The 12673-nt window shown below is 39.6% G+C and overlaps 2 long non-coding RNA genes across 2 annotated transcripts; both read left to right on the top strand.

Annotated features, from left to right (window-relative positions):
* Positions 1-581: 581 nt before the first annotated feature.
* On the top strand, positions 582-1564 carry LOC111959051 (uncharacterized). The gene is made up of 2 exons (XR_002876611.3): positions 582-741; positions 1341-1564. It is a non-coding gene; the product is annotated as an uncharacterized lncRNA (long non-coding RNA).
* Positions 1565-5872: 4308 nt separating this feature from the next.
* Positions 5873-10430, top strand: LOC111958607 (uncharacterized). Its single transcript, XR_011474864.1, has 15 exons — positions 5873-6004; positions 6195-6324; positions 6417-6478; positions 6628-6727; positions 6887-6974; positions 7570-7715; positions 7904-8033; positions 8125-8185; positions 8336-8435; positions 8602-8689; positions 9291-9439; positions 9633-9763; positions 9857-9917; positions 10069-10168; positions 10343-10430. It is a non-coding gene; the product is annotated as an uncharacterized lncRNA (long non-coding RNA).
* Positions 10431-12673: the final 2243 nt, after the last annotated feature.

Consider the following 12673-nt stretch of genomic DNA (forward strand, 5'->3'; position numbering starts at 1 on the left):
AACCCACTGTTCCCCAGGTAGGCTGCCATTGTAAATACAAATTTGTTCTTAACTGACTTGTCTAGTTAAATAAAATAAATTAAGATGTTCCATGGGTCATGGGTTCAATTTCATTAATGTAGACTACTTACCCAGTCTGGTCATTATGGAGACAGTGTCTTTCAAATTAATTTGACTGGTGACCATCATGGATTCAAAGTGAGTGGAGGGGGTAATCAGTTGAAATAAACTGATTGAAGACCATTGGAGCTGCCTGACAAGGATAGCCTATTTACAGATTCCTGGCGCCAGCAGTAGATTATAATTGGCCAAATAATTGTTCTCTGAGACATTTAACATTTAATTATATTGCCAAAACGGATTACATAAAATACACGTGAAAAAGCCAAAGACCAAGAAGGAAATGTATAAATAAACTGAATGAGCCACAATCACATCTAAGAGTTCTTCAAACGAGTTTCTTTGTTTCAAATAGCCTACAGGTTTTTTCATAGAAGCACAGACTATTTTCGTTGACGTACATCATAAACTATATATTGCACAATCACCATACAGCCAGCAACAACGCTAAGAGATGATAACTTCGAACGCGGAGTGGCACATCGTGTGGAACCAACCACGAGCCGAGCCGCACATCCTCACATGCGCGCGCTCTCCAGCTACAGGCGCGCGGCCGTCCCAGGACAGTATAAAAATCCCGGGGAACTCTCCCAAGAGCACGGAAAGAACTGGATTTTTTAGGTGAGTGAGGAGTGGGGACATCTAATGGGCACCATATAGTCTACAAACGCGCTTAAGTCATGAGTGAAATAGCTAGTTTTAGTAGAAATATAAAGCATCTCTTAAAGTAGGCTAGATTTGATACCGAGATAGAGACTACTTATAAATTATTGCATTAAGGTTAGGCTACTGTAGCCTACACATTGGCATTGAAAAGCAAGTAATTCATCTTCTGACTGTAGTGTGCAGATTAACCAGACTAAATGTATGGTAAAACTGTTAAAAATAGATTATTTGTAGGGGAAACTACAATACCTTATTAGTTTATAGCATAATGACTAGATGTAAAGTTTAATCTGAAACGTTTAATTGCATAGAACTAGTTTAGTTTCTATTCTAAAATAGCTCAGTGAGTACAGTTATGGACATTTAGCGTCCATGAAAGGTTATTTTTCCTATTTGTTTTATTGGCTCAGAGTAGTATTCTACTTTATTTAAAAAAAATATTCTGCCAATTATTCCAATGTATTACCATTGTATCTTTGTATATTATTGTATTTATTTTCTATAGCTTTGATAGACAACCACTGTCTGACATGGGTCTATGTCTGTTTTCATAGGTGTATCTGTCTGTCAATCAATCATGAAGGCTGTGGCAATAATCCTTGCTCTGGCAGTCATCTCTGGTAAACCTGGGTTTACACTGTTCCCTTTTGACATTGTTATCAATTTATACAGTGCCTTGCAAAAGTATTCATACCCCTAGAATTTCTTCACATTTTATTGTGTTAGAAAGTGGGATTAAAATGGATTTAATTGTAATTCATTACAATTAACGACTATATTTTTGTTATAAATGGTTTATTATTCTTTTACTTCTACTTTGACATTACAGAGTATTTTGAGTAGATTGCTGACACAAAAAAATGACAATGAAATACATTTTAATGCCACGTTGTAACACAATAAAATGTGAAGAAATCCAGTGCAAGGCACTGTATATACAGTATATATATTTAGTATTAGTCAACTGTATATANCATTACCAAAAAACAATTCACACAACTACAGCTCCTGCTACAACAACTGTAGCTTCTACGTCAACCACAGCAGCTGCCTCTACGACAACCACTGCAGCTCCTGCTACAACAACTGCTATTCTCACAACCACTGCGACTGCAGCACCTTCTACAACAACTACAACGTCAGCTCCTACGACAACCACAACAGCAACACCTACAAACAACTGTAGCTCCCACGACAACTGCAGCTCCTACAACAACTTTAGCATCTACTTTCAACCACAGCAGCTGCCCCTACGATAACCACTGCAGCCCTAACTACAACAACTGCTGCTCCACGACCACTACAACTCCAGAACCTATTACGACAACCGTGCAATCCTGGTACAACAATTGCTTTCTTACACCACACGACTGCAGCACCTTCTACACCAACTTCAGCTCCCTACGACAACCACAACAGCAACACCTAACAACAACTGCAGCTCCTACAACAACTTTAGCATCTACTTCAACCACAGCAGCTGCCCTAACAACCACTGCAGCCCTAACTACAACAACTGCTGCTCCTACGACCACTACAACTCCAGAACCTACTACAACAACTGCTGTTCTTACGACCACGACTGCAGCACCTTCTACAACATCTACAACTTCAGCTCCTACGACAACCACAACACAGCCCTACTACAACACTGCAGTTCCTACAACTGTAGCTCCACGACCACTCCACCTGCTTGTACTACTACAATAATCACAACTACAGTCCTGCTACAACAACTGTAGCTTCTACGTCAACCACAGCAGCTGCCTCTACGACAACCACTGCAGCTCCTGCTAACATCAACTGCTATTCCAACAACCACTTGCGACTGCAGCACCTTCTACAACTACAACTTCAGCTCCTACGACAACCACAACAGCAACACCTACAACAACTGTAGCTCCCACGACAACTGCAGCTCCTACAACAAACTGTAGCATCTACTTCACCACAGCAGCTGCCCTACGACAACCACTGCAGCTCTAACCACAAACAACTGCTGCTCCAACGACCACTACACTCCAGAACCTATTACGACAACCACTGCAGCTCCTGCTACAACAACTGCTATTCTTACAACCACTGCGACTGCAGCACCTTCTACAACAACTTCAACTCAGCTCCTACGACAACAACAACAGCAACACCTACAACAACTGTAGCTCCCACGACAACTGCAGCTCCTACAACAACTTTAGCATCTACTTCAACCACAGCAGCTGCCCCTACGACAACCACTGCAGCCTAACTACAACAACTGCTGCTCCTACGACCACTACAACTCCAGAAACCTACTACAACAACTGTTTTCTTACGACAACGACTGCAGCACCTTCTACAACAACTACAACGTCAGCTCTACGACAACCACAACAGCAACACCTACAACATACTGTAGCTCCCACGACAACTGCAGCTCCTACAACAACTTAGCAATCTACTTCAACCACAGCAGCTGCCCTACGATAACCACTGCAGCCCTAAACTACAAACAACTGCTGCTCCTACGACCACTACAACTCCAGAACCTATTACGACAAAACCGTGCCAATCCTAGTACAACAAATTGCTGTTCTTACGACCACAACGACTGCAGCACCTTCTACAACTTCAGCTCCTACGACAACAACAACAGCAAACCTACAACAAACTGCAGCTCCTACAACAACTTTAGCATCTACTCAACCACAGCAGCTGCCCCTACGACAACCACTGCAGCCCTAACTCAACAACTGCTGCTCCTTACGACCACTACAACTCCGAACCTACTACAACAACTGCGTTCTTACGACCACGGACTGCAGCCACCTTCTACAAAACATCTACAACTTCAGCTCCTACGACAACACCAACACAACACCGCTACTACAACACCTGAGTTCCTACAACTGTAGCTTCCCACGACCACTCCACCTGCTGTACTTACTACAAAATCACAACTACAGTTTCCTGCTACAAACAACTGTAGCTTCTACGTCAACCACCAGCAGCTGCCTCTACGACAACCACTGCACGTCCTGCTACATCAACTGCTGATCCAACAACCACGCGACTGCAGCACCTTCTACAACTACAACTTCAGCTCCTACGACAACCACGAACAGCAACACCTACAACAACTGTAGCTCCCACGACAACTGCAGCTCCTACAACAACTTAGCATCTACTTCAACCACAGCAGCTGCCCCTACGACAACCACTGCAGGCTCTAACAACAACAACTTGCTGCTCCAACGACCACTACAACTCCAGAACCTATTACGACAACCACTGCAGCTCCTGCTACAACAACTGCTATTCTTACACCACTGCGACTGCAGCACCTTCTACAACAACTTCAACTTGCAGCTCCTCGACAACAAACAACAGCAAACACCTACAACACTGTAGCTCCCACGACAACTGCAGCTCCTACAACAACTTTACATCTTCTTCAACACACAGCTGCCCCTACGACAACCACTGCAGCCCTAACTACAACAACTGCTGCTCCTACGACCACTACAACTCCAGAAACCTACTACAACAACTGCTGTCTTACGACACGACTGCAGCACCTTCTACAACATCTACAATTTCCAGCCCTACGACACCCACAACAACAGCCCCTACTACAACACCTGCAGTTCCTACAACTGTAGCTCCACGACCACTCCCCTGCTGTACTTTCTACAACATCACAACTACAGCTCCTGCTACAACAACTGTAGCTCTACGTCAACCACAGCAGCTGCCTCTACGTTCAACCACTGCAGCTCCTGCACAGAACAACTGGCTTATTCTTACAACCACTGCGACTGCAGCACCTTCTACAACAACTACAACGTCAGCTCCTACGACAACCACAACAGCAATACCTACAACAACTGTAGCTCCCACGACAACTGCAGCTCCTACAACAACTTTAGCATCTACTTCAACCACAGCAGCTGCCCCTACGATAACCACTGCAGCCCTAACTACAACAACTGCTGCTCCTACGACCACTACAATTCCAGAACCTATTACGGCAAACCGGTGCAAATCCTAGTACAACAATTGCTGTTCTTACGACCACAACGACTGCAGCACCTTCTACAACTCAGCTCCTACGACAACCACAACAGCAACACCTACAACAACTGTAGCTACCACGACCACTCCACCTGCTGTACTTTCTACAACAATCACAACTACAGCTCCTGCTACAACAACTGTAGCTTCTATTTCAACCACAGCAGCTGCTCCTACGACAACCACTGCAGCTCCTACAACAACTTTAGCATCTACTTTAACCACAGCAGCTGCCCCTACGATAACCACTGCAGCTCCTACAACAGCAGCTTCTCCTACGACCACTACAACTCCAGAACCTACTACGACAGAACCTACTCTTACGACTGCTATGACTGCAGAATCTACCACGACAACCAGTGCAGCACATTCTACAACAACTACAACAGCTATTTCTACAACAACTGTAAATCCTATGACAACAATCGTTGGTCCTACATCAATTAATACTGCAGATCCTACAACCACCACCCCAACTGGTAGTTCTCATCCTACAACGACTACAACTGCAGCACTTACAAAAACAACCGCAATTGTACTTCCTACCTCGACAACCAGAACTGCAACTTATAACTCAACTTCTATGACATCAACTACTAGGTATGCAAGATAATTTAGTGTAATTATTTCATACAATTCAATTAACACTTTGTCAATCAAGGAACCTTTGCGACAATGAACCGTGTAAATCCATGTATATCCATGCTTGTGTCATTATATGAGTATAAATTAGCATATAATAACCCACCCAAAATAATATTAACTCTTGAACCGTTCAAGCTAGAGAGACCAAACCAACTTTCATATGTTCAGGCTATCCTATCCTATCCTTATCCATCAATAAATATTTCCATCTACCTACTTTTTCCAATTATAACCAGTCACTACCATTACTACTGCGGTGACTGCCAATACTATAACTTATTTTACAACCATGAATACTTTAAGACAAGCTAGCAAGTACACACATTTTCTTTAGGAAATGTAATTTTCCATGTATTATTATTTTCTCTTAGATTCGGCACAGTGGGGTTTTTTGTTAAACTGATATTCAAGGTCAAAACACCAGTCCCCACTGAGGATGATGTCCTTGGTGCCGTCAAGAAGCAATTGTCTCCTCAATTCACGACCACTCAAACCACCTTCCAGAATGCAACTTATATCAGTGAGTTCGACAAATTAGGCTTCATGAAGACATTTATTTCCACTCTATAATATAATTTCTTAATGAGTAAACATTCAACTGCTCCTGCTATCTAAATACTTCTTGAATGTTTTTTAATGTTGTTGAAAAATCCTAATTGTAGCAGTTCATTTGATCTGTTTGCTATGTGACCATTTTTGTGTGCTCACAGAACTTACAGATACTTCATTTGCCATCGACCTTGGTTTCAAAATAACCAATGTACCCAGGAGTCTCTAAGTAATAGACTCACACTCACCAATGAGACCGAACTCCAGATCCAGGATTCAATTAACAAACTAGTAGATATACTGTACTTCTACACATAAGATACATTCATGGTCATGTTCAGGTCATGATGTAATTGACAACTTGATGTTTTGTCCCCTTTTAGCTCCATAAGGTTCTCAGTGAACCAGACGGCAAACAGTTTCAATTTCCCATCGCCGACTTCATGTAAGTACAACGTCATATCCTGACCAACCCATCTTTTCTCAACTGCACTCTTTAGAATTCTGCAGATTTCATTTAGCTGCTGCTTGTACAGCTAACAGGATGAAGGGACATGTTTAACTCTCACACAAAACCCATTTTCACATCCACAGTGATGATGGCACTGAAATCACGGCAAACGTGACGTATGTATACAAAGAGGAAGATGTCAACCACCCTAGTAGTTTTCTACAGGAAGTCTTAAAGTCTCAGGTATGCTGCTTTTTACCATACGGTTGTCATTTCTATTTTTTTTTATGACAGTGATTATCAACACCATGTAACGTGTATAATACTCAATCTCGAAAACACTATGTTATATGACATATTACAAGTTTATAATCCCTCTAAAATGTATTTTCTTTATTTTAGGTCTCCTGACCACCACTGTTGCCCCAACAACAACTACCAGCACCACACCACTTCCTACCCTTTTGACTTCAGTGACATCAACAACTAGGTAAGCAAATCATTTATTATAATTATTTCATACAATTCAATAACACTTTGTCAATAAGAACCTTTGCACAATGAACCATGTATATCCATGCTTGTGTCGTTAACTACTGATGTTTTAATAAAGCATCCAAAATGTAACTTTTCTTTAGAAAGCTCTTTGAGTACATCAATCGGTCAAAAGGCCAATTAAATCAATCCATTATTATAATGTGCTTGCTGAAGGCAAGACACTAGATTTCTTATTCTTTTTCTAATTATTTTAACATTTCTAAACTTAATAAACAATTTATTGAGTTAATTAGCATATAATAACCACCAAAAATAATATTAACTCTTGAACCGTTCAAGCTAGAGGACCGAACCAACTTTCATATGTTCAGGCTATCCATACCTATCCTATCCTATCCTATCTATCCATCAATCAATCTTTCCATCTACCTACTTTTTCCAATTATAACCAGTCACTACCATTACTACTGCGGTGACTGCCAATACTATACTTATTTTACAACACATGAATACTTTAAGACAAGCTAGCAAGTACACACATTTTCTTTAGGAAATGTAATTTTCCATGTATTATTATTTTCTCTTAGATTCGGCACAGTGGGGGTTTTGTTACTGATATTCAAGGTCAAAAACCCAGTCCCCACTGAGGATGATGTCCTTGGTGCCGTCAAGAAGCAACTGTCTCCTCAATTCACGACCACTCAAACCACCTTCCAGAATGCAACTTATATCAGTGAGTTCCACAAATTAGGCTTCATGAAGACATTATTTCCACTCTATAATATAATTCTTCATAGTAAACATTCAACTGCTCCTGCTATCTCAATACTTCTTGAATGTTTTTTAATGTTGTTGAAACTCCTAAATTGTAGCAGTTCATTTGATCTGTTGCTATGTGACCATTTTTTTGTGTGCTCACAGAACTTACAGATACTTCATTTGCCATCGACCTTGGTTTCAAAATAACCAATGTAACCCAGGAGTCTCTAAGTAATAGACTCACACTCACCAATGAGACCGAAACTCCAGATCAGATTCAATTAACAAACTAGTAAGATATACTGTACTTCTACACATAAGATCCATCATGGTCATGTTCAGGTCTGATGTAGTTGACAACTTGATGTTTTGTCCCCTTTTAGCTCCATAAGGTTCTCAGTGAACCAGACGGCAAACGTTTCAATTTCCCATCGCCGACTTCATGTAAGTACAACGTTATCTCTGAACCAACCCATCTTTCTCAACTGCACTCTTTAGAATTTCTGCAATTTCATTTAGCTGCTGCTTGTACAGCTAAACAGGATGAAGGGAGCATGTTTAACTCTCACACAAAACCCATTTTTACGTCCACAGTGATGATGGCACTGAAATCACGGCAACGTGACGTATGTATACAAAGAGGAAGATGTCAACACACCTAGTAGTTTTCTACAGGAAGTCTTAAAAGTCTCAGGTATGCTGCTTTTGTTACCATACGGTTGTAATTTCTATGTTTTTTTTATGACAGTGAGTTATCAAACACCATGTAACGTGTCTAATACTCAATCTCGAAAACACTATGTTATATGACATATTACAAGTTTTAATCCCTCTAAAATGTATTTTCATTTATTTTCTAGGTCTCCTGACCACCACTGTTGCCCCAACAACAACTACCAGCACCACACCACTTCCTACCCTTTTGACTTCAGTGACATCAACAACTAGGTAAGCAAGATCATTTATTATAATTATTTCATACAATTGAATTAACACTTTGTCAATCAAGAAACCTTTGCAACAATGAACCATGTATATCCATGCTTCTGTCGTTAACTACTGATGTTTTAATGAAAGCATCCAAAATGTTAACCTCTCTTTAGAAAAGCTCTTTGAGTACATCAAAAGGCGCAATATAAATACAATCCATTATTATTAATGTGCTTGCTGAAGGCAAGACCACTAGATTTCTTACATACTTTTTCTAATTATTTTAACATTTTCTGAACTTTCTAAACTAAAACAATTTAATTCAGTATAAATTAGCATATAATAACCCACCCAAAATGAAATTAACTCTTGAACCGTTKAAGCTAGAGAGACCAAACCAACTTTCATATGTTCAGGCTATCCTATCCTTTCCTTATCCATCAATCAATCTTTCCATCTACCTACTTTTTCCAATTATAACCAGTCACTACCATTACTACTGTATTGACTGCCACTACTATGACTTATTTTACAATCATAAATACTTTAAGACAAGCTAGCAAGCACACACATTTTCTTTAGGAAATGTAATTTTCCATGTATTATTATTTTCTCTTAGATTTGGCACAGCCGTGGTTTATGTTAAACTGATATTCAACCTCAAAACACCAGTCCCCACTGAGAATGATGTCCTTGGTGCCGTCAAGAAGCAACTGTCTCTTCAATCCAAGACCACTCAAACCACCTTCCAGAATGCAACTTATATCAGTGAGTTTAAGAAATTAGGCTTCATGAAGACATTTATTTCCACTCTATAAAATAATTTCTTATTAAGTACACATTCAACTGCTCCTGCTATCTAAATACTTCTTGAATGTTTTTTTTACGGTGTTGAAACTCCTAAATTGTAGCAGTTCATTTGATCTGTTGCTATAGTGACCATGTTTTTATCTGCTCACAGAACTTTCAGATACTTCATTTGCCATCAACCTTGGTTTCAAAATAACCAATGTAACCCTGGAGTCTCTAAGTAATAGACTCACATTCACCAATGAGACCTACGTCCAGATACAGGATTCAATTAACACACTAGTAAGATACTGTACTTCTATACATAAGATACATCCATGGTCATGTTCAGGTCATGATAGTAGGTTGACAACTTGATGTTTTGTCCCCTTTTAGCTTCGTCAACTTCTCAGTGAACCAAACGGCAACCAGTTTCAATTTCCATCGCCGACTTCATGTAAGTACAACGTCATATCCTTGAACCAACCCATCTTTCTCAACTGCACTCTTTAGAATTTCTGCAGATTTCATTTAGCTGCTCTTGTACAGCTAAACAGGATGAAGGGAACATGTTTAACTTCACACAAAACCCATTTTTACGTCCACAGTGCTGATGGCACTGAAATCAGAGCAAACGTGACGTATGTATACAAAGAGGAGATGTCAACCACCCTAGTAGTTTTCTACAGGAAGTCTTAAAAGTCTCAGGTATGCTGCTTTTGTACCATACGGTTGTCATTGCTGTGTTTTTTTTATGACAGTGAGTTATCAAACACCATGTAACGTGTATAATACTCAACTCGAAAACACTTATATATCTATGTTATATGACATATTACAAGTTTATAATCCCTCTAAAATGTATTTTCATTTATTTTCTAGGTCTCCTGACCACCACTGTTGCCCCAACAACAACTACAGCACCACACCACTTTCCTACCCTTTTGACTTCAGTGACATCAACAACTAGGTAAGCAACATCATTTTTATAATTATTTCATACAATTCAATTAACACCTTGTCAATCGAGGACCTTTGCAACAATGAACCATGTATATCCATGCTTGTGTCGTTAACTACTGATGTTTTAATGAAAGCATCCAAAATGTTAACTTTTCTTTCTGCCCCAACAACAACTACCAGCACCACACCACTTCCTACCCTTTTGCTGACCACTCCTTTCAATACCACAATGTTGGAGGTTTCCTGGCTGGGCTTTGGCCATTATCATTCCTTGTGGCATCGCTATCATTCTGGTACCCCTGTGGATCCTGCTATGTGTACGTATAGGCTTGTGTTCACATGTGTACTGTGAAAATAGTTTACAAAGTGTTTCATCCAATAAGCTGTTTAATTTCTGCAATGATATTTTGCATGTGAATCATGCCTCCCCATCTTTCTTTGCAGTGTATGCTATGTGGCTGCTGTGCAGCTGTAAGGAGACGCTGGCACAGACGCAGATCTTACAATGTACAGTACACCACCAGAAACGGACTCTTCTGAGGTGACAACACTAACATCAGTAGGCAACTGTCATCACAAGAACAGCCAATTATCTATCTATATCTGCATATCAGGAGACTTCATTGGTGCTTGCATCAATTTTTTTTATCATGAAAAGAAAATTCATAATGGGCTTAATAATCCACAAGTTTTTTGCGCATTGTACAATTTTTTATATTATACATCTGATTGTTAATCATAGTTACAGCTGAGCTGAACAGCATGTATGCTTATGTATTTATTAGCTATGTAATTTATGTGGTTTCAAGCTGTGCTGTCCACTGACTAAAATGGTTATCAGTTATTTATTTAATGTATAATAAGGTAGATTAAAATATTTATTTGAGTTTGTTATTTCCTCTCTTGACTAACTATTAACTAACTTATTTTCAACTGCAATACTGTAACTGTTTCTTCATCACACAGTTTGACAAATGTAATAAAGACTTTGCAAATCAGTATTAAGAAAACATTGTATGATTACAGACAGCACATCTAAACATCAAAGGAAGTCAAGATTGTCCCACCTGGCACCTTACGCTCAGAAATATCTAACACAATTTAATATCTACAGTACCAGTCAAAAGTTTGGACACACCTACTCATTCAAGGGTTTTTCTTTCTTTTTACTATTTTCTACATTGTAGAATAATAGTGAAGATATAACACATATGGAATCATGTAGTAACCAAAAAAGTGTTAAACAATAAAAATAGATTTTAGATTTTAGATTCTTCAAAGTAGCCACCCTTTGCCTTGATGACAGCTTTGCACCACTCTTGGCATTCTCTCAACCAGCTTTCACCTGGAATGGTTTTCAAACAGTCTTGAAGTAGTTCCCACATATGCTGAGCACTTGTTGGCTGCTTTTCCTTCACTCTGCGGTCAACTCATCCTAACCAATCTCTATTGGGTTGAGGTCAGGTGATTGTGGAGGCTAGATCCTCTGATTTAGCACTCCAAATAGCCCTTACACAGCCTGGAGGAATGTTGGGTCATTGTCCAGTTGAAAAATAAATAATAGTCACACTAAGCGCAAACCAGATGGGATGGCGTATTGCTGCAGAATGCTGTGGTAGCCATGCTGGTTAAGTGTGCCTTGAATTCTAAATAAATCACAGACAGTGTCACCAGCAAAGCACCCCCACACCATCACACCTCCTCCAAGCTTCTTCTTCTTATTGGTGTCCTTTAGTAGTGGTTTCTTTACAGTATTTCGACCATGAAGGTCTGATTCATGCAGTCATCTCTGAACAGTTGATGTTGAGATGTGTCTGTTACTTGAACTCTGTAAAGTATTTATTTGGGCTGCAATCTGAGGTGCAGTTAACTCTAACGAACTTATCCTCTGCAGCAGAGGTAACTCTGGGTCTTCATCTCCTGTGGCAGTCCTCATGAGAGCCAGTTTCATCATAGCGCTTGTTGGTTCTTGACATTTTCCGAATTGACTGACCTTCATGTCTTAAATTACTGATGGACTGTTGTTTCTCTTTGCTTATTTGAGCTGTTCTTACCATAATATAGACTTGGTATTTTTTTTTACATTATTTTTTACTACCTATCATAAAAGTAATTTTGGAACATTAAAGTGAATGTCTTGAAGTACTCAACACAAGATATTACTTGTTATAAACACATTTATTTTTTCTAACCCAAATTATTGATACATTTTTTTCCACTTTAGTCAGTATATACTTTCGCGGAAAATAG

Source organism: Salvelinus sp. IW2-2015, linkage group LG35, assembly GCF_002910315.2.
Source record: "Salvelinus sp. IW2-2015 linkage group LG35, ASM291031v2, whole genome shotgun sequence".
Classification (NCBI taxonomy): Eukaryota; Metazoa; Chordata; class Actinopteri; order Salmoniformes; family Salmonidae; genus Salvelinus; species Salvelinus sp. IW2-2015.